The 20104-nt window shown below is 44.6% G+C and overlaps 1 long non-coding RNA gene across 1 annotated transcript in view; it reads left to right on the top strand.

Annotated features, from left to right (window-relative positions):
- The window catches only part of LOC148686263 (uncharacterized), a 50765-nt gene extending 32822 nt beyond the window's left edge, over nt 1-17943 (top strand). Inside the window, exons 2-3 of the long non-coding RNA XR_015948978.1 lie at nt 656-871; nt 17816-17943. This is a non-coding gene — a long non-coding RNA (uncharacterized LOC148686263). The remainder of the gene's footprint in view (nt 1-655; nt 872-17815) is intronic.
- The last annotated feature ends 2161 nt before the right edge of the window (nt 17944-20104 follow it).

Below are 20104 nucleotides of genomic sequence, written 5' to 3'. Positions count from 1 at the left end.
TTCCCTTGTAAGTTTGTGGCTGCCATTTGTTCCTCTGGGGAAAATAAAGCACTGCAACTTTTGATTCATTTGGCAGGGATAAAGCAGATTTGGAGTGAAGGTCACATTGGTTCAAGGGCCTGCAGACTGCAAAATTAGAATGTGAATGAGATGAGATGTCTTGAAAATGCAATATAGTTTTTAAACTGTAACACCCTATGCGTGGGATCTCAGAGCAAAAAGCTACAGCAAAAAGGCAGAGAGGAGACCAAGGATGCAAAACAGGCACTTCCTAATCTGACCATCACTGCTGCCAAGGGTGCGCTATCAACAGAATGGGAAGTAATGAGGAGACCATTTAAGATAGCAATTGAAAATAAAAGTTGTTACTCTGTGAGCAGAGTGAGACTAAAACGTGTTGAACTCGTTTAACACTTGCAGTATGTCTATTCTTAATGTATAATGTTTTTGTGGTGTTCTGGGTAGGGTGGATTTGTGCATTCTCCCTCAAACAGTCTTTCAGACTGTTTTTTTATATTATATATATTTTCTTCTGAGCCCATTCCAAATGTTAGTCATCGCCATCTGATTATCCACATGTGCTTTGCATTAAGCAGCCTGTGTCAGAAAATCCGCAGGGCAGATGTTAAATGGAGGATTTGTTTTATGTTTACAGGTACGAAGATGGATTAAGAGCCCTATGGTGAGCATGGAAAAACATCAGGCCAGCAGCCTCAAATACCCGGGGTCCACTGTGATGCATATACCTCAAGGGGAGCCTGACATTGAGGCTCCGTTATGTCAGATGTGCTTCGGTGATCACGCTTTTCCAAGAGGGATTGTCCCACAGGACACAGAGTCGTGTTCCTGGGAAGACCACAGAAGCTGCAAAGTAAGCAAGAATCTTCCTCACTTCTCACGCCACATGGAGTTCTCCGCTGTGACATATCACACCTAGCTTTCTGTGGGGAAAGGACTGCAATTCATACACTGAAGGGTGAAATGGGGGTCCCTCTAAAGTGGTATAAGCTAGAGGAGATGTGAGCTAAAAGCCCCATATAGCTTTTGTGCATGTGTTGACTTTGCACAGAGGCAGGGGGCTGTATCCAATGGTTAGGTGAGTAGAAAACAGCTGCCCTTCCCTCCTCCCTCCTTTGCATCACCCCTGATTTGATTCAAGAGGGTTGGGAGCCCACCTGAACAGTGGAGGCTGTGCCCTGTGGAGCTGCAGTGCCAAAGAGGAAATCACTTGGAATCAGGCCAAGGGATCTTGCTCCACTAGCAGCTCCACTTGTGCAAGATCCCTCCACTCAACGTTTGACAGTTGCCTCTTTCCACTGAAAACCCATATGACAGAGCCCTCACTGTCTGGTGCCTTCCTCTGGTCCTCTGGGGAGGGTTTTTGGGGGGAGGCTTGGGTCTTCAGGAGAATGAGGAACAGGAAGATTGGTTGAGCAAGTTGCCTTCCATCTGCATAATGTAAGAACCTAGGGGACCTACTGAGTCGGATCAACTGGAAGCCCACAAGCAGGACCTGAGTGGTCCAGAGCTCTCCTCACTTATATAATAATAATAATAATAATAATAATAATAATAATAATAATAATAATAATAATAATAATAATAATAATAATTTATTATTTATACCCCGCCCATCTGGCCGGGTTCCCCCAGCCACTCTGGGCGGCTTCCAACAAAACACTAAAATACAGAAATCCATCAAACATTAAAAGCTTCCCTAAACAGGGCTGCCTTGAGATGCTTTCTAAAGGTCTGGTAATTGTTGTTCTCTTTGACCTCTAGTGGGAGGGCATTCCACAGGGTGGGTGCCACTACCGAGAAGGCCCTCTGCCTGGTTCCCTGTAACTTGGCTTCTTGTAGTGAGGGAACCGCCAGAAGGCCCTCGGCGCTAGACCTCAGTGTCCGGGCAGAACGATGGGGGTGGAGACGCTCCTTCAGGTAAGGTATACTGGACCGAGGCCGTTTAGGGCTTTAAAAGTCAGCACCAACACTTTGAATTGTGCTCGGAAACGTACTGGGAGCCAATGTAGGTCTTTCAGCAACTAGTATACAGAGGCATACAACTTGAGAGTGGAGGGAGAACACCATGACTAGTAGCTATTGATATCTGTATCTCTTCCATGGATTTGTCTAATAAGAACATTGGCTATGCAACCCATGCTGCCGAGCTCCTTGCAATGCCCCCTGTATCACCATCTCCATCTCTCCATTTGTTGGATTAGTTTGGAAGGGATCATACTTCAGTGGTAGAGTACTTACCTGTCATAGAGAAGACCCTGTGTTCAAAAAATGGAACCTTTGAAGTGCTGGGCCCCGCCAGTCCCTCTGGTGGCAGAGGAGGGCTCGTGGGAGGCCGGCAAGAAGAAGGAGGAGGATTAAGTTAATAGTGTAAGAATAAGATTTTGAACTAGAGTAGAAACCCGCCATAATTGATTAGAGAAGTCAGGAAAACCAGGAGGAAGAGATTTGGGGAAGTCACAATTATAATGTTAAGAAATTAAGATCTGGGAAAATTTAATTTTCTTTTTCTTTTTTCTTTTTCTTTTTTCTATTTTATTGTTGTTGTTTTTTGTTGCTGTTTTTTTATTGTTATGCTGAAGAATCAGCTGGGGGAAAACCGAGCCCCAGAGAACCTCCATCCCTGTCCTCTCAGTGGCAGGGAGGGGATGAGGGGGGAGGAAGGAGGGGGGAGGTCAAAACCCAGCTAAAAATGGACCCCTTTGGTTCCCAATGCTCACGGGCACTACTGGTGGCAGAAGTGGTCTTGTGGGTGGAGGGAAATTGAAGGAACAGAGTCTACATTGTATGTTATGTTTGTCTTCTTTGTATCAAAACCAATAAAAATTATTTTAAAAAAAGAGAAGACCCTGTGTTCAATCCCTGGCATCCGTAGCAGCCAGTGCAGTGGAGCCAAGCCCTCTCGAAGCCAATGTCCATACAGCTTAGCTGGACTGGGCAGGGCAATGTAAGGTTAGGGCTTCTCTGACACAGCGGTAGCATTGTCATTGGCTGGTGTGAATAGCGTCTGAGGTCCAAGAGAGTTGCTGCCAGGCAGAGTAGACAATACTGAACTGGATCAACAAATATTATGACCCTGGTTTAAGGCAGCTTCTAATGGAGAGAACTGAAGACGCCCATCACCCACTCTTATTTTGTTGCTTCCACGGGGTCATTTTCCTGGCAATTTTGTAGTATGTCATGGGCCTTATGGCAATCCTCCATCATAGACGATTGTGCCCCCTGTGTTTGGCAGAGCCAGCCAAATTGTTTTCATCATAAAACTGGTCTGCATATTCAGAAAAGGCATATGGCGCAGGCAGCCCTCACAGCACCATTAATCGTTAAAACTGACTTGGTGAACTGACTAGGAGTGCTTGCTTGATAGCAAGATCCTGCTGGAGGCTACTAGAAGACCCACTTTCCCATGTGCTTATTTATTACATTTATATATTGTATTTCCTCCAAGGAGCAAAAGGCAATGTACATAGTGACACACATACCCCGTTTATCCTCACAACAAGGAAGGAAGGAAGGAAGGAAGGAAGGAAGGAAGGAAGGAAGGAAGGAAGGAAGGAAGGAAGGAAGGAAGGAAGGAAGGAAGGAAGGAAGGAAGGAAGGTTAGGATGAGAGAGAGAGAGAGAGAGAGAGAGAGAGAGAGAGAGGACTGGCCCAACTTTGCCCAGTCAGTTTCATAGCTAAGTGGGAATTTGAACCTGGCTCTCAGCAGTCTTAGTCCAACATACTAACCACAACACCACATAAACTGCTCTGAGGTGGGGGGTTTTAAGGAAATGTGGCATTCAGTATAATAACCTTAATAAATCCCTGTTTAATAAAAAGCTAGCAAGCAATATGCTGCAGCAGAAGCAGCCCCAGCAAAAAGAAGATTCCAATATAGCAAACCTAGCCAGATTTTTACAATGGCATCTGCTTCTGCACTGTGGATTTTGGCAGCCAAACAAATCCAGGTTTCTCAGACAGCAAAATTCACATTGTGGATGAAAGGGTTACAAATCTCCTGCTTTTGTTATGAGAGGAGTTTTTTAAATGATACTTGAGAACAGTAATAGTTCCACATCAGAAAAAGAAGCAGCAATAGGTGAATAAAAATGTTGGCCATAATAATAATAAAAATCTAATTATTCTTCAGAAACTGAGTTCCAGTGATGACTTTCTCCTAAAATATGAAGTTTGGACCAAATAATTAAAGAAATAAAAGACACTTGTGTATATTATTATGCCAGCTCTAAGACTCAGGCATGTCGGAGCCTGCTGCACAAAAAAAGGCCTCAATCATTTGCACATTCATATGGAAAAGATTTAGCTGAATGGCGATTTTCTTCACCCCTCTTTCCTTTTGCTAAAGGCAGCATAAAGATGTTTCGTCAGCAAGAAAAAAAGCACAAAGAGGAGATGCCATTCCGCAATCTTGACACAGTTTTAAAAGGTCACTTAAAAGCACATCATGCGCACATAGCAGGATATTCACATAGGACAGCCCAGAGGATTTGCTCATGAAGGATTAGCAGGCAGGGAGCCTTGGACATCCAAGGAGTAGTATTTCGACGATAAGGGTTTGCACACTCATCCAGAGGCATGGCAGCTGCTGCCACTGAAGCACAATCCTGCACCAAAGTGGCATGTGCAGACTCAAGGAAAGCAAGCATGTCGGTGCAACTAATGTTGTGTCTCTTCTGCACCAAATGGGCACCTTGCAGGGAGGGAAAGAGGGTGCTGATCACCCAAACTACAGTGTGTGTGAAGGAGCAAGGGAAAGTGACAACTGGATGGGAAGGTTAAACAATCAGCCTTGCCCATATGTCTGGAAATTCACACACACTACCCAGTGGTGTAGGATTGCATCATAGGGAAAGCAGCTCCCATACTTCTGGGTGCATTTGTGAGGAGGGCCTCTCTGAGATCTGCTGTGCTGGCAAATCCATTCTTGAGAAGTGGGGGACATGAAGGATGGCCGTATAAGATCATTCACAGAGCATTCAGTGAGGGCCCTGTAGAATTGGTCCTCTGTCATTTTCATCACTTACTATGAATATTGGTATACATTAATATCCATGTAAGTGTACACTAAGTGCATGTTAATTGTCCTGAGGGTCCTAGTTATCTTGTAAGTAGGGTTGCCATGTGTCCTCTTTTTCCAGGACACATCCTATTTTTCAGGAGTAAAATTTGAGACAAATTGTGTTTATTTGTTTGGAATGGCTGTCATAGCATCCTCTTTTTTGCTCTTCAAAATAAGGCAACCTTACTTGTAAGACAGAGTATAAATTCGAAATAAATGCATGTGTTGGGGCTGTGTTTGAATAGGCAGCATTGCAGGGATCAAACTTGCAGCTTCAATGACTCTGATCTCTGCCATCGACTACAGAACAATCGTGTTTCAAGCCCACAATTGTGTCCAGCCCATCACTGTTGGATAGGAGGGGTCACAAGATCAGCATTTCTGGCACAGATGATTCACCTCCCTGAATTAAAATCGTTTTGCCTTCTCTGATACATCATCCTTGCTTTTGCTCTCATGTGCCGTTTTTAACCCTCAAGTGCTGAACTGGGAATGTGGGAGGTGCTCAAACAGACACACCTCTAACTAGGTTAAAAGGATTGTGATTTTTCTATTTTATTCCATGTGAACATTGCCAATTAAAGCATGTGCTGCCTCACTCGACGCTTGTAACCTTAACTTTCAAAGCCAAGCCAAGCACACATTACATAACAAGGGCAACCGAAAATAACCTAGCTTTAAAAGAGCTGGCACAACAAGCTTGAATACCAGTTTTGCTTCTCTCTCTCTCTCTCTCTCTCTCTCTCTCTCTCTCTCTCTCTCTCTCTCTCTCTCTTTCTCTCTCTCTCTCTCTCTCAACTGGCCGTGCAACTCTTGAATTAACATGGAAAACACATAAGCCCTTCAATAAGATTTTCTCTGTTATAGTTGTGCTGTATTGATTTATTGATTTGCTTTGTCGCTCACCACAGAAATATTAAAATATTAGTAAAAGTAGAGCAGTTTTAAATGATGTTGGCAGGAGGTAAAAGAAAATCAAGGGTGTTGTGTTTTAGTTCTGTTTTTAGATTAACTGACCTAAAGACTTCAAAAATAACGAATTCCAAATATTTTTCTGATACATCAAACATTTCCCTTACCCAATAAACAAGACAAATCTGTTATTGTCTGTCAAAAAGACTCTAATAGTACTACCCTGTTCATGTTTGCTAGAATGTAAGTCCCGCTATGTTCATTTGTTCCCTAGTAACGATGATTAGGATTGCAACTTTAATTGGTGCAACTTATTAACACCTGTAAGGTGATGCTGCAGCAGCAGCAGGTGAGAGGGCACTGAGTGCCCTCTCAGTGGCAGTGCTGCCAATATTGGGACAGAGATGTGGGGGGTATGGCAAAAAATGCCATGCTGGGTGGTCTTGCTAATGCCCTCACCCCTTCCCTGCCCCAGTGAATGTAGCATGACTGCTGTGGAGAGGATATTGCTGCTGCTCCAACCCTCTACTCATGTGCCACTGTTTGGTAAGGTGTCATTTAAAAGCAGCATTCGTAAGTACCCAATCATATTTTTGGACTTAGCCCAAAGTTGCCTATACAGTACATAGATGAAAGTTGGACCAAATGCTACTTCCTTGTTGCCCCAGATCTGTCAGCTGTGTGGTCCAAAGCTCTCTGTGGTGTCTCAGGCTGGGGGGGATTCCGAAAAGTTGAGCCTATGTCTGTTGGGCAACTCAGTCACTTTCAAGAGAAACAAAGGTCTGCTGTGATATCACGGGGCCTCTTGTGGGTCCAGCGGAGACTGACATAGCTGATGACCTTACATACAAACAGCATTTTGGGTACTGAGGGGTGGGGACTAGACATGCAGCCTGCCCTGTACCTCCCAAGCTAGACTTGGGGCCCTCAGGAGCAGTAGTGGATGACATGGTGTGGAGACACTTCTCACCTGGCCTTCATTTGGTTGCATCACTGCTGCCAAATCCAGTTCTCATAACAGTTCTGAGAAGCTGCCACTTTCCCTCACTTCTCCACCAGTGGCAGGGGCGGGTGGGGCACCTGCAGATTGGCTTACCTCTCCCCCTCACCTCTCCCCCTCTGAGCAGAGGCCAGGTGAGCAGGCAGCTGTGCCCCACACAAGTATCTGCTGTTGTGCAGGAGCAGTGAATGATACTGGCCCTTCCACCAGCACTGAAGCAAGCTCCAAGTGCCCATCTGATCAGCTTCTGTCTCAGGAATGGAGGGGGTGGCATCTTACCCTTTGCTTCAGGCACCAAAAGATCTTGAACTGGCTCTGCATACAAATGCCTGCAACTGTGGCCTGATTGCCCTTTTGTGAGGTTGAAAGGCTGCTTCAGGCAGAGGCCACTGAGAGCGAGGGAGGCCATCCACTGTTTTTCCTGTTCTTGGTTGTCCCCTCTCAAAGTGGCTCTAAGAAAGGTTAACGGGGGTGGGGTGGGGGACTGCATTATGTAAGCATTCACATGAAATCGCACAGTGGGTGGACAAATGTAGCTCAGAAGCATGAAAGCAGCACCTTCTGAAGGCATCTTCTTATCTTTGTCCACTTTATCTACATACAGTTGGCATGATGGGTGACCTGGTCGAGAATATGGAGGCACTCACTGATAAAATAATTTTGACTATTTATACACATGTCGGCCAGTCTTAACACCCAAAAGCAGATTTTAAAAATAACTAAATCTGCAGTTGGAAGCAATTAGAACATGGGTATTTCAGCATCCCTCATTTTAAAATCCAATAGCAGCTGGTTTGCAAAGTGTTTGGTTGATGTGGGTTAGCAAATACCAAAATCATCCCTTAAATTGTGAGCCAAAATTCTTAAATGGAAGCCACAGCTTTGGCCCATTTCCTAAACAGTCACTTCTCAATGACTAGGTTGACTGGCTATATAAATGTTGTACTGCTGTGATTTCAGTGGAATCTAGACTTGATATTGTGTGTATTTATACCTAGGGGTGTCTGTAGTGAAGTGAGGGTCATGTTATCGTATTTCTCTACTGATATGGACTGCAATCTAATATCACTACTCTGTAGTAGCTTTTCGGATTTGAGTGACTCTTCCGGAATAAGAGCCTGTTTACAAAAATAAAGAAATGTCCTGGCACATTATTTGATTCGAGCAAATACGGATCAAATATTCATACCTTTCAAACAGTGATTCACAGGCTGATATCTGATATCTTAAGAGGCTGATATCTTAGTCTTCGCCCAAGAGGTTCTGAAAAACCAAGAACCAGCATTTTAAATTTAACCCAGAGGCCCAATGCTCAGCTGGCACAAGAACAACTGAATATGCTCTTGGCTGCTAATGTGGCAACCTGCATTAGTTGCAACATGTGATTCATCTTCAAGGGCCGCTCCATGCAGAATGCATGGCAGTAGTCAATCCTTGCTGTAACAAAGCACGGATAACTGTTGAGAGGTCTTGGCTATCCGGAAAGTGACATATCTGAGATATCAGATATAATTGATTTTTAAAATGAGTTTTTGGCCATTGCTTCTCCAAAAGTATCAGTGGATCCATTAGGCTGCCCAAGCTAAGCACCTACTCAGACACAGCAGCACATACAGTACAGAGATAGCAGGTATATTGCTATGCCCAGTCTTTCTGCCATTCTAGTGCCTTATCATTCTTAAGAAGAAGATAAGGAGTTGTTATTGCAAAATCTGAGTAGTTTGGAGAGAGGATCTTCTGTGAGAGCAGGATGTTTGTTCTGATTATTAAATTGAAATACCATATCTGCTTCCATGGTTTCGTAATGGATTGATATAGGGTTACTGTATTACAAAAGTTATTTAGATGCGTCAGAAGAACTGAACACAAAGAGTTTTAAAATGAGGCATGGGGAAAGAGAGCCAGCAAATGGGCAGGCTAAAATTATATGTAATTCCAATGAACATCATCAAGCTGTGCCGCGCACAGCTGGTGCTCCTCCTCTTCCCCCCTCACCTCCCCTTCCCCACTTCTCGATGACAGAACAAATGTCATTCCAAGGAAAGCTGGCAAATCTTTGGTATGACTCAGATCCGAGACATGATAGGTCAGGCGCCTGCTATGCAAATCAGCAGTGACTGCACTCAAGCACTATTAAACCCCACTTGAATCTGTTCAAGGGTTCTGAGGCATCATAGGCACAAGCAAATACCACTGGTATGGGTTGGGTTGCTGCCTCTTCCAAAGTGGAAAAGTAAAGAGGGCAGCACTAATCTGGGGAGACAAATTTAAGCACATGGGAATTGAGGGAAGTCGATTCCTATACCCTGAATCTGAATTTGTATGGCCCCTCAATGAGTGATTGTTTAATATCCCAGGGTGGTACCCAGTGTTAGTCATAGTAAATGCAGACCCACTGAAATCAATGGAGTTGGGCAAGTGCATTAATATCAGTGGGTCTTCTCTGTGTGAGACTTAGCTGGGCATCACCCATGCCTTTTATTGTGGATTAATCACATCAGAACAATACACACACACACACACACACACACACACACACACACACACACAGTGTTTGAAACTAATGAAGGAGAAAGCTTCTAATTAAAGTTACAAGGGATCTTTGCTGATTTGGATTTACATCTAGCTAAATATTATAATGAAAGTTGTTGGCCATCACGACAGAAACTAAGAGGTAGTATAGCACTATTGTTTCTATTGCCTATGTTTGACTCAAACGTCAATTCCTGACCAGGGTCTCAGGAGAAGTCGGGGAGGGTGGCATTCTTCAGCTGCTGCTTTTCTTCCAACAGCAACAGATCTATCCAAGAAACCCAGTGTTTGTGACACACAGGGGCATAGGAAAGGGGACGGTTGGGGCAGACCGCCCCAGGTGCCCTCACTGAGGGGGGGTGACATTCAGCGTGCTGCCCACCCATGACTCCCAAGCCTACCCCGAGCTGTCGGGGTAAGGGGGGAGCTTCTCCGCTTTGCCGGCGGCATTCCCCCCTTCCCCCTTCATTTTGACAGCTTGGGGGAGGCTTGGGAGTTGCGGCGCGTGGCGCGGTAAATGTACGCCATGGGCAGCTCGCTCTGCCCCCAGCTGCAGGGCGCACACACTGCTCCGGGCAACTGAGCAGCTATCCCGTGCCTGGGAGGGCACCCTCCGTGCCATGCCCCCGTTGGGAGCGCGGCCACCCTGGGTAGCACGGGCATATGCTCCGCTGCTGGTGACACATTCATGATTTGAAAAGCGAAGTCTATGTTATGCTCAACAAACAGCAATTTAAATGACCATCCTCTGTTCACAAAATTGTGCCCTTGGCCAGGTTCTTGATAATTTAATTATTAAGCATGAACAAAAGAAACATGTTAGGAAGCATTAGTTTGAAGGGGAGGAGGGAGTGCTTTTCACGTGCCTCTTATTGTATCAGAAATGTGTTTCTGAGTTGCACAAGGCAATTCTTTTTGACATTTAATGTCAAAATGTCAACATGCCAAAGTTACATGAGATTGTGATCAGTTTTCTGTCGAGAGGTTATCACAAATGAAGAGTCACTGGTATGGCCTTCTACGGTAGTTAAGTTGTGCAAGGACCGGAAGGGTGCAACACTGAATTCCACTCCATGACATTTCACATGCTGCTGCTGCTGAGGATCAATTTGAGCTGATCAGCATATTATAGGACCAGTCATTGCAGAGTAAATAAATACAGAATGCAAAGAACTTTTGGTAGTGCCAGTGCCCTCAGGCAATGATCCTTGGACCTTGCTGTAAGAATAAGCATCCTAGAAGTGCCCCTACATTCATCTGTGGAATTCTGGAGGCTGTAAGGAGCTATATCCATACTATTACTATTACAGATTTGGGATACCAGAGTTTGGGGGGTACAAAAGCGCCCATGAGTCTAAAAAGTTAGTGAAAGTTAGAAATTGCTGAATGCTAGAAATTGCTAAATGCTTGGGGTCTTCCGGGGGGGGGGGTGAGAGACAGCTTAGCAGTGTAAAAACGCAGGCTAAGCTTGTTTTTCAGGATATAGCCTGGGTTGTCATTAAGCATGACAAAGGTGTTGATAGCCATCAAAGGAAGATGCTTAGGTCTATGGTAATGTGAATGTGATGCCACACATAAAAAAATGCGGTCCTTCTAAAAAGAGAGAGAGAGGTCTGGAGAAGGGGGGGCAAGCAGAAGGGGAGGTGTTGCATTTTGGCAAGGTGTTATGGGAGGAAGGAGGGGAACAAAAGAGAGAACTCCTTGCAGTGCTGGCTGGAGGAGGCTGCAAAGAGAGACCGGGGGACCAAGACTGTCTGCCGTTTTGGACCCAAGCTTGCTGAAGCTATGAAAGGAGTAATGAGGGATACTCTTGGGGTGTAATGTTCTGCACCCCCTCCATTGAAGGTTTCAGGTGTAGATATGTGTAAAATAAACCATATTTCTTAAAGACACTAATGCAACCCTGGGTGAGCACCTGCAACGCCCTGGGATCTTGCTACCACTCCACAGATATTGGGGTGGCCTGCAAAAATATAGAGCATCATTTACAGAAACCGAATATCCTAAGCCCAACAGAAAAATTGTTCAAAAGCTTTTGCTGGTCACTGCATGCTTACATCTCATTAGCCAGAGAAATGTTGAACAATGCCCCTCTGAAAATATATGGCTAGAATAATGGTCCACATTGTCCTTCTTACTCATGAGGTGTAGATTCTCTTAACTCCATTCAAACTTTTTCACACTCCTGGGTTTTTCTAAGACTAAAGTGCTACGTTTGGGGAAGGCAACTGACAATGGAGTACTTGTATGCAATATGGTGGGAAACTGAGTAATATCATGCCGCTGAAGACTTAGTGAAGCTCTTCTGTCACTTGCCAATCACTATGTGAATTGTGGAGCGATGCTAAAGCTAGCCCAAGGCCATCAGAGAGCCTGCTGGAAGCAAGGTGTGTGCTACTCAACTGGCAGAGAGGGAGGCCTACCAGCAGGGCAGCACTTTCATTGCTGGACCCCACCCCCTGTACACCTGCAGAACGCTCTGCAGCAGAACGCTCTCTGGTGGGGTTCCAAAATGGGGTACATTGGGGCAGCCAAGGCTTTGCAGGATCAAAAGTCCCCTTATTTCCTCGACACCCGTCCAAAGTAGTTCCTAAATTATGCCAGCCTTGGAGTGGTGCAGTCAGCACACAGCTTCTTCTGTATGGGCTAAGCTGGACTTAGTGAGACCTGTAGCTCAGAAGGAACTTTGAATGTGACCTTAACTTTTTCAGCCCTAAGCAAGTAACTTTTAGAAACTTTTCCACAGGTTTGATTAGCACATGCAACACCTGTGCAAAAGCTCGTGTGCTGTTTTATCTGTACACCTGCCTGAGGCCAGCTGCCTATACACTTGCATGGGCATTGTCCTTTTCAAATGGCAGTCACTTAACTCAAGGAAGTTGTCTCAGTGGAAAATCCCAGTGCATGTGAACTCGCTAAGGAGACTCCCACTTTGCAATAGGCTCATCTTTGGCAGGATTTTTGAAAAGATAACATAGTTTACCCACCAGTGATTGCCCTACTGTACTTAAAATAAAATGCCTGGGCAAATAATAACATCTTAACGTGTTGCCAAAAAGAGTCCCTTGTCGCACCAGTCTTTTACCTTTGATAGGTCATTCCAAAACTGGGCAACAATCACTGTAAATGCCCTCAGTGAATCCATAAAACATATTTTCTACAGACGGAACTCAGAGAGTGGCTCATTGGATAACCTTAATGCAAATATTATGTACAAACAATCTAAACAGTTAGCTTTATGATAGTACTCAGGGAGTGATTAAAGACTTATCTATACAAGAACTAGTGCTGACTCAATATGATAGGTCATTTCACCTCATTCAGAGACTCAGTAACCAGTATTACTTGGTCACTAAGAACATCAAGAGAGCCCTGCTGGACCAGGCCAAATACCCATCTAGACCAGCATCCTGTGCTCACAGCAACCAACCAGATGTAGCTCAGTTCGCTACGGCTCGGTGCTGATAACGATAAGGTTGCAGGTTCAATCCCCATATGGGACAGCTGCATATTCCTGCATTGCAAGGGACTGAATTAGATCAGAGCTTTCCAAATCCTCAGGGTCCAATCCAACTCTACAATTCTATGATTCTAGCCTATGGGAAGGCTGCAGGCAGGATCTGAATACAATAGCATTTTACCCACCTATGATTCCCAGCAGCTGACATTCAGAAACATGCTATTTAACCAAGCAGAAATCCCTATAAAAACATTTTCCGCTCCAGTCAGGGCCCAGGGCTTGTATCTACATGGTTGACCAAAAATTGTCCTTCAGATGTTTATTCCTCAGTCTGTAGTGTAAGGGGGGGGGGGACCTGTGGCCTTCCCGTTGTTGCTAGACTCCCAACTCCCATCAGTCCCAGCCAGCATGGGAGCTGGAGCCCAACAACATCCAAAGAGCCACAGGATCCCCATTTCACAACAACAATCTCTTCTATCCCGGTATTAAGGATGCATATTTGGAAGCAGAACTGAAAATGTTCCTGTCAGCATCTGATGCTGATGGCTAAACATGTTGACATGCCTGAAAAGGCTGCAGCAGCCATGTGGAAATGTGGTGCTGGCTTCTAATAATATCAGGGTGGGGTTTTTTCCCCTGAGAAAGTGCCATATGGTCACACACAATGCAGGTAGAGTAAAATCAGGTTTTGGTAGACCTGCTGTGGAAAAGATTTCAGACATTGGGTGGTGTTGTGGCAAGCACTCTCACAAACCAATGTCCCTTACTCCTTTGGTCAGTGTGCAGCCATTCCATGGTTGGCACTGGCCCTCCTGATGTGGGTTGAAGCATGAGATCGGAAGTGATGGTGTATAGTTTCCAAGTCTTCTTCAAAGAGTGGTTCTGGATGTAGCGTTGAGGCCCAGAGAACTGAGAATGCCTCTGCTTTTCTACCCAGGAGATGTGTAAACTTGTGTGAGATAGGAGAAACAGGAAGTGTGAGACAGCTGCACTTCCTGTTATCTCTGCAGCAACATCATCCATGAAGCCACTCTCAGCTGCAGCTGTCTGAAAGAAGCTAAAGATGTTAAGGTTTTCTACTGGCTTTTCGTTATCTGTCAAAGATTTATTATTCTGTCAGCAGCTGTGGTATTCATTTGTTTGTTTATTTAGAAGATTTATATTCTACCTTTCAAATTATTATCAAGGTGATTTGCAAGCAACAGATAATAGTAGCGTTATCCCAAAACCCAGAAATATATACGCACAGAGACACGGAAACTCAGCAGCCCTTGGTTTTACAGCCAGGGATTACCCAATTCCTTCTTTCTTTCTTTTTTACCTGAGGCAAATGACAGGACAGTACTCACCATTCTACGTACAGAAACCAACCAAACTGGCAACTGAATCTTACTTCAGATTCAGTGGGGGGTAGAATTCAATGGTGTGCTGTTACAAATATTCTATCAGAGCAAATATTGCAGAACTATTTGCCACCACATACTTTTCTGGGGGGTTCATGAGCCAATTAGGGGGCATGGGGTGGGGGAAAGGGGGGAGCCCATTGCACTAGTGGAAGTCCTTATGTGAGCAGGACCAGTTAGTTCAATCCGGCCCTAAGGATGGGACATCTGAAGGCAGCAGGCTAACTTTGAGGCCACAGAGCAGCTCTGTCCTCCAACACCTCACAACTGCTCCCCATCCCTCAGCATCTGTTGCCTGAGGTGCCCTGTTCACACTGCCTAAAGGTAGGGCCAGTCCTGCTACCAGTTGATGGGTTAGGCCAGAGCACATTTTCCTTCTGTTCGTAAAGTCAGCCTGACAAAGACCAACATCCTGGGTCACGACACTGCCAGCACCCCACACAACTGCATTGACGACCACATGCTTGAGACGTACGTGATTTTGTCTCCCTGAGCTCCACCATAACTCGTAACCTCTCCATCGATGCTGAGTTGTACAATGGTATTGGCAAGGCAGCTATGGCAATGGCTCGCCTCTCTGAAAGGCTGTGGCAGAATGTGATGCTAATGACCAATACCAAGATGAAGGTCTACCAGGCTGGTGTGTTGAGCATGCTGCTTTATGGTAGCGTGATGTGGGCAGCTTACAACCGCCAGGAGCAACACCTCAATGCCTTCCACATGCCCTGTGTCAGAAAGGTCTTGGGCATCACATGGCAGGACAGAGTCACATTCCTGTCTCAAAGACACTGGTTGTAAGCTTCTTTGGGGAAGCTTCTGGCAGCAAAGTGCCCTATAATTTAAAATCCAATATAAAATATAAGTACTGGTATGGAATTGGTAAGAATTTTCCATGAGTCACTGTATTCTGCCAAACATTTCTTATTCCTTAGATGAGAATCATTATGGCTGATCAAGTGGATGCTTAAGCTCCTGTGTTCTATTTATGTGGGTCAAAGTGCAACATACCTGGGAAACTGGAGACTCCGAGTTCAGCCTGTAATGATACGATAGGCTGCACAGGGCTTTTGTCTCCTGATCGCCCATTGTATTTACTGGTGTTTTAAAATATTTGACTACTTTCAGTTGTTATCTGCCAAAGCTTAAGTGTGCCAAACAATCAAAGAGACAAAAAGACCCAGCCATTCCTATTAAGCAATTTGTCTGATTGTCCAAATTGACTTGGTCTAAGCAATATCAAGAGAAATCTAAGCAGGTACATTGGGAAATGCCATTTGAGTGCATGAAGAAGGCATGCAGAAAGCTCATGTTTTCTGGAGCAAAACTTTTCAAGGAACAAAAATTGAAAGAGCAATAAACGCAACAAGTGGCCAAGTTCAAGAGGACAAGACTTCCAGCCAGTTCATATGGTCTTCAATTATTGGGATGGAAGAAAAGCATTCCCTGGTCACCTAGTGGGGTGGGGGAATAAAATCTACTTTAATCTCAGCCAGAACTTCACAACAACTGTACAGTACATCAAATTTGTCGGTTAAGGACAATGGCGCTATAGTCCCGATTTTATATTGTACAGATAGCTTCTTGCAGTTTTCTTGTTTGGGGGCAAAATGTGGAGGGGAAAGAATTAGCATTCATGAATCAATGCTGCCTTACCTTTTTTCAACCTAGTCATAAGTAGACAATTGGACAAAATATTTCCTCGCTATTTATGAAATTCATGTACTGTCCACAGAAAGAGTTAGTCTCAGTGATGTGGAGAGTGCTTGGTTTCATGTCTTAAAGGCACATAAATATGCTTCCCATCTGGAGGTTGATTATATAAACAATATTTATGTCATTTACACCAGTGTATTTAACAGTACTTTTCGTCAATGTGCTTTCCTAGCTTTAGTATTTAGAAGATGCCAGTATATCTACCGAAGGTCTAGATCTATCTCCCACAAATCTGCATATAATCTGACACAGGGAATTCCCAGGAGCAGGGTCTCTCCTATTTAGCCCCCCCCCTCCAAAAAAACCCTAAAACCCTTAAGTTTTGTGTGTGTGCACACTTGTCTCTGGGAACCAGAATACACTGTCCCAATTTGCTGCCAAGGAGTGTGGTGGAGTCTCCTTCTTTGGAGGACTTTAAGTGGGGGCTTGACGGCCATATGTCAGGAATGCTTTGATGGTGTTTCCTGCTTGGCAGGGGGTTGAACTGGATGGCCCTTGTGGTCTCTTCTAACTATGATTCTAACTCTTCAGAGCAGAGTGCAGGTATACCTTCTGAAGATGTCGGATAAACTCTACTTCACCACCACACAGCAGCAATACTCTTGGGGAAAGAAGGGGCTTCTCTGCCCTCAGTCATCACTGTGGTGGGGACTCATAGCTGCCAAGTTATCCCTTTTTTTAAGGGATTTTCCCTTATGCTGAATAGGCTTCCTCGCAAGAAAAGGGAAAACTTGGCAGCTATGGGTGGGGTTGGGGATGTGACCTACTTTATAGTCCTCTATTTGAAGACCATCCAAGGCTAGTCCTTTTGTTTGAATAGTTGTTTGGTCCAAGTCTGACATAATGATAAGGAGCCACAAGAAGTGAGAGCAGAGGCCTTGAGGTTGCCCATCAGTTGTTAGCACCTGGGTTGCAGATTAAGCAGGCACACGTTTTCCTAGCCTTCCCTGCTATGGCAGGATTTACCAGATTGCTATTTAAATTGTATAAATCATTTCTACATTTGCATCTATAAGTAGCATATGCACACTTAATGCACATCTGCGTCCCTGTTGTGATCCTATTTTTGGTGATGTGTATAGTGACCACAACTAAGTCTTTTGTTTACACTTTCCCTCCATGAACAACTCATGGGAATTTTCCTTTGCCAGAAGGAAACCAGCTGGGTATGGGCAGGTAGTCTGACTGACAGGGTTGAGATAAGATTCTCCCTCAACACTGTGTAAAGCAATCTCATAAACTTTAGAGCCAGTGTGGTGGAGTGGTTAAGAGCGGCAGACTCGTAATCTGGGGAACCGGGTTCGCGTCTCCGCTCCTCCACATGCAGCTGCTGGGTGACCTTGGGCTAGTCACACTTCTCTGAAGTCTCTCAGCCCCACCCACCTCACAGGGTGTCTGTTGTGGGGGAGGAGGGGAAAGGAGATTGTTAGCCGCTTTGAGACTCCTTCGGGTAGTAATAAAGCGGGATATCAAATCCAAACTCCTCCTCCTCTTCTTCTTCTTCTTCTTCTTCTTCTTCTTCTTCTTCTTCTTCTTCTTCTTCTTCTTCTTCTTCTTCTTCTTCTTCTTTACATAGAAACTATATCACAAAATAATAGAGTCCACACTTCAATGCAGATCTCATTAATTCCACCTGTGTATTTAAAAGGCTTCTTTGGAATAGGGGGGAAAGTTTCAGATGTTTCAAGATATGTTTTGTTCCTTCTGCTTTATAGGTGAAAGAACTCTACAATAAAGAAGATCTGTTGGCTCAACCTGATCAGAGAACTTTCTGGACTAATGATGACTCAGGTAAGAATTTAGCAAGTAAAGGCATATCCTTCAGGATGCTGCAGTCAGTATTATTATTGCACTGTTTGGATTGTGGGTTTTTTTAAAAGAAAAAAACCTGTGCAGTAATATGCATGCACTGCATCCTAAATTAACATATTTTCTTCTTCTTTTAAGTGTAGTGAAAGAATTGAGCTTGCAAAAGAGAGTTTGCCTTGGGGGTTACACTACTTCAGAATAAGGATGGAAGAAAATCCCTACTGGTTCAGACAAAGGGTGTCTCTAGTGCCAGGATCCAGTTTCCCACAGTGGCCAACCAAATGCCTACAGCAAACTCTGCCAGATCTGACACCTCTTTCCATGAGCTGCCCAGTAATTGATATTCAGAGGCAGGCTGCGTTAATATTGGAAGCAGTGCCCAGCCACCATGACTACGAGCCATTGATAGCTTTATTCTCTGTAAATTTGTCTAGTCTCCTTTTAATTTGGTGGCCATGCATTTTGTGGAATAAAATTCCATACCTTACACTGCTAAACTATGACCATTTGTATCACCTATATTCTGTCTAGCCCCATGAACCCATTAGGTTTTGGTCCCAGGATCTGTTTTAAAACTAACCATTCACAGCACCTTGGTAAGGCAGCTCGCTTAGATATTTAGCAGAACAGTTGGCTCAATAAATGGTCTGGTGGTTATGCAACCAATGGCAGGGTGATCAAACCAAGCCAATGATATTTAAGGAAATCTGAAACTGAAATCTGCAAAGGAAAGCGACTGGGAAAACTGCTTGAAGGGAATCTTTCGGACTGATAAGGCACAATAAGGCTACTGCTAACTTAAGCAATCCGAGAAGAGTCGGTGTTTAATTGCCCATTTAGTTTATCATGTTCTAACCCTATTATGGCATTTTTACAAAAGTGCAGTAATCGACTTGAGGGCTCCAGCATTTGTTACTGTTCAGCTGATAGGCGCCAAAGTGGGTCAGTTCTAATGAACTGTATCTAATTGAAATGGTCAAGTTCGCTTTAAGTCCTTAAGGCTTTGTTCACATGAGATAACTTCAGTCCTTTTTCTCCCTCTTTAGTCTATCCCCCAGGTAGATTGCTTTACATAGGGCACCTGATTGGTTGTGGTGGTGGTGGAGTAATTCCTAGGGATGAAATGGATTGGATCACAGCAGAGCAATATATTCATGTGGGAAAGGGTTGACGGTAAAGTCTTCTTCCCTGGCTGTATGATGGCTTTCCCCTAGATCAGGGGAGGGGATTCCCCCCCCCCAAAAAAAAACTTGAGGGCTACATTTCTTTCTGTGCAACCTTCTGGGGCCACATGCCAGTGGTGGTTGGCAAGGCCAGAAGGAAAAGTCAGTGAAGCAACTAATGTTCATTTTACCTTGGTATGTTTCTACATACTTTCACACACCCCTCTCTAAGCTATATCCAGGCAATGGCATGATCCATCCAGGAAAAAATGCTAAAGGAGGGTGCATGGCAGCACTGGTGAGGGGCTGCGAAGAGAGGAGGTGTGAGGCCTGGTCCTGAGGACCAGACAGAGAGGCCTGGGCAAAAGGCCTGTCCTTAGAGGGATTACAAGCATCTTCATGGCACCATGTCTCTGACGTAACAAAATATGTACAGATTTGGATATATGTGTCTTCACCTTGACTCCTGGGATGCAGCTGTTTGACTGAGGTGAAACACCAGGATCTGGAGGGTCCAGGATTCAGACTGAACCACTGGTCCCACGTGTATGTGTGTGTTTAATATCCTATTCAATCTCAATAAATCAGGTCATATTGCATCTGTGATTGTATAGGTTGCCAGATAGCCTTGGATTATTATCAGCTTCAGCTTCTGTTTTTTCTGGCCGCCCCATGGCTCCAGTTGAGTGTTTGCTCCCTTAGGCTCCTTGATAATGTTTCCATTTTAGTGCTTCCAGCTTGACTTTGAAGTTAACCTGTCCGCTGAATCACCCAGGGGACACACTTGTCCCTGAACCTTTGGCAGACAGTTTCACTCCTCAGGGTGTATTTTCCACTGGAATGGCTGGAATGCGACTTTCAGGTGGAGAGTGTTTGGATTTCTGTGCAAAGCAGCAAATAGCTGGGGAATGGTCCTGGGAGGATTTGCTGTCAGTCTAGTACTTGTAATTTTCCACAGGCATGTTCCGTATTCTGCATGCATCGGTCACATGAACTGGCAGAGTCCCTGGCAGTGTCTGCAAGTTCCCCGTG

The sequence above is a fragment of the Zootoca vivipara genome, chromosome 3 (assembly GCF_965207765.1).
Source record: "Zootoca vivipara chromosome 3, rZooViv2.hap1.1, whole genome shotgun sequence".
NCBI lineage: Eukaryota > Metazoa > Chordata > Lepidosauria > Squamata > Lacertidae > Zootoca > Zootoca vivipara.
Note: the sequence above shows the minus strand (reverse complement) of the source record. Positions and strands in the feature narration are given on the sequence as shown.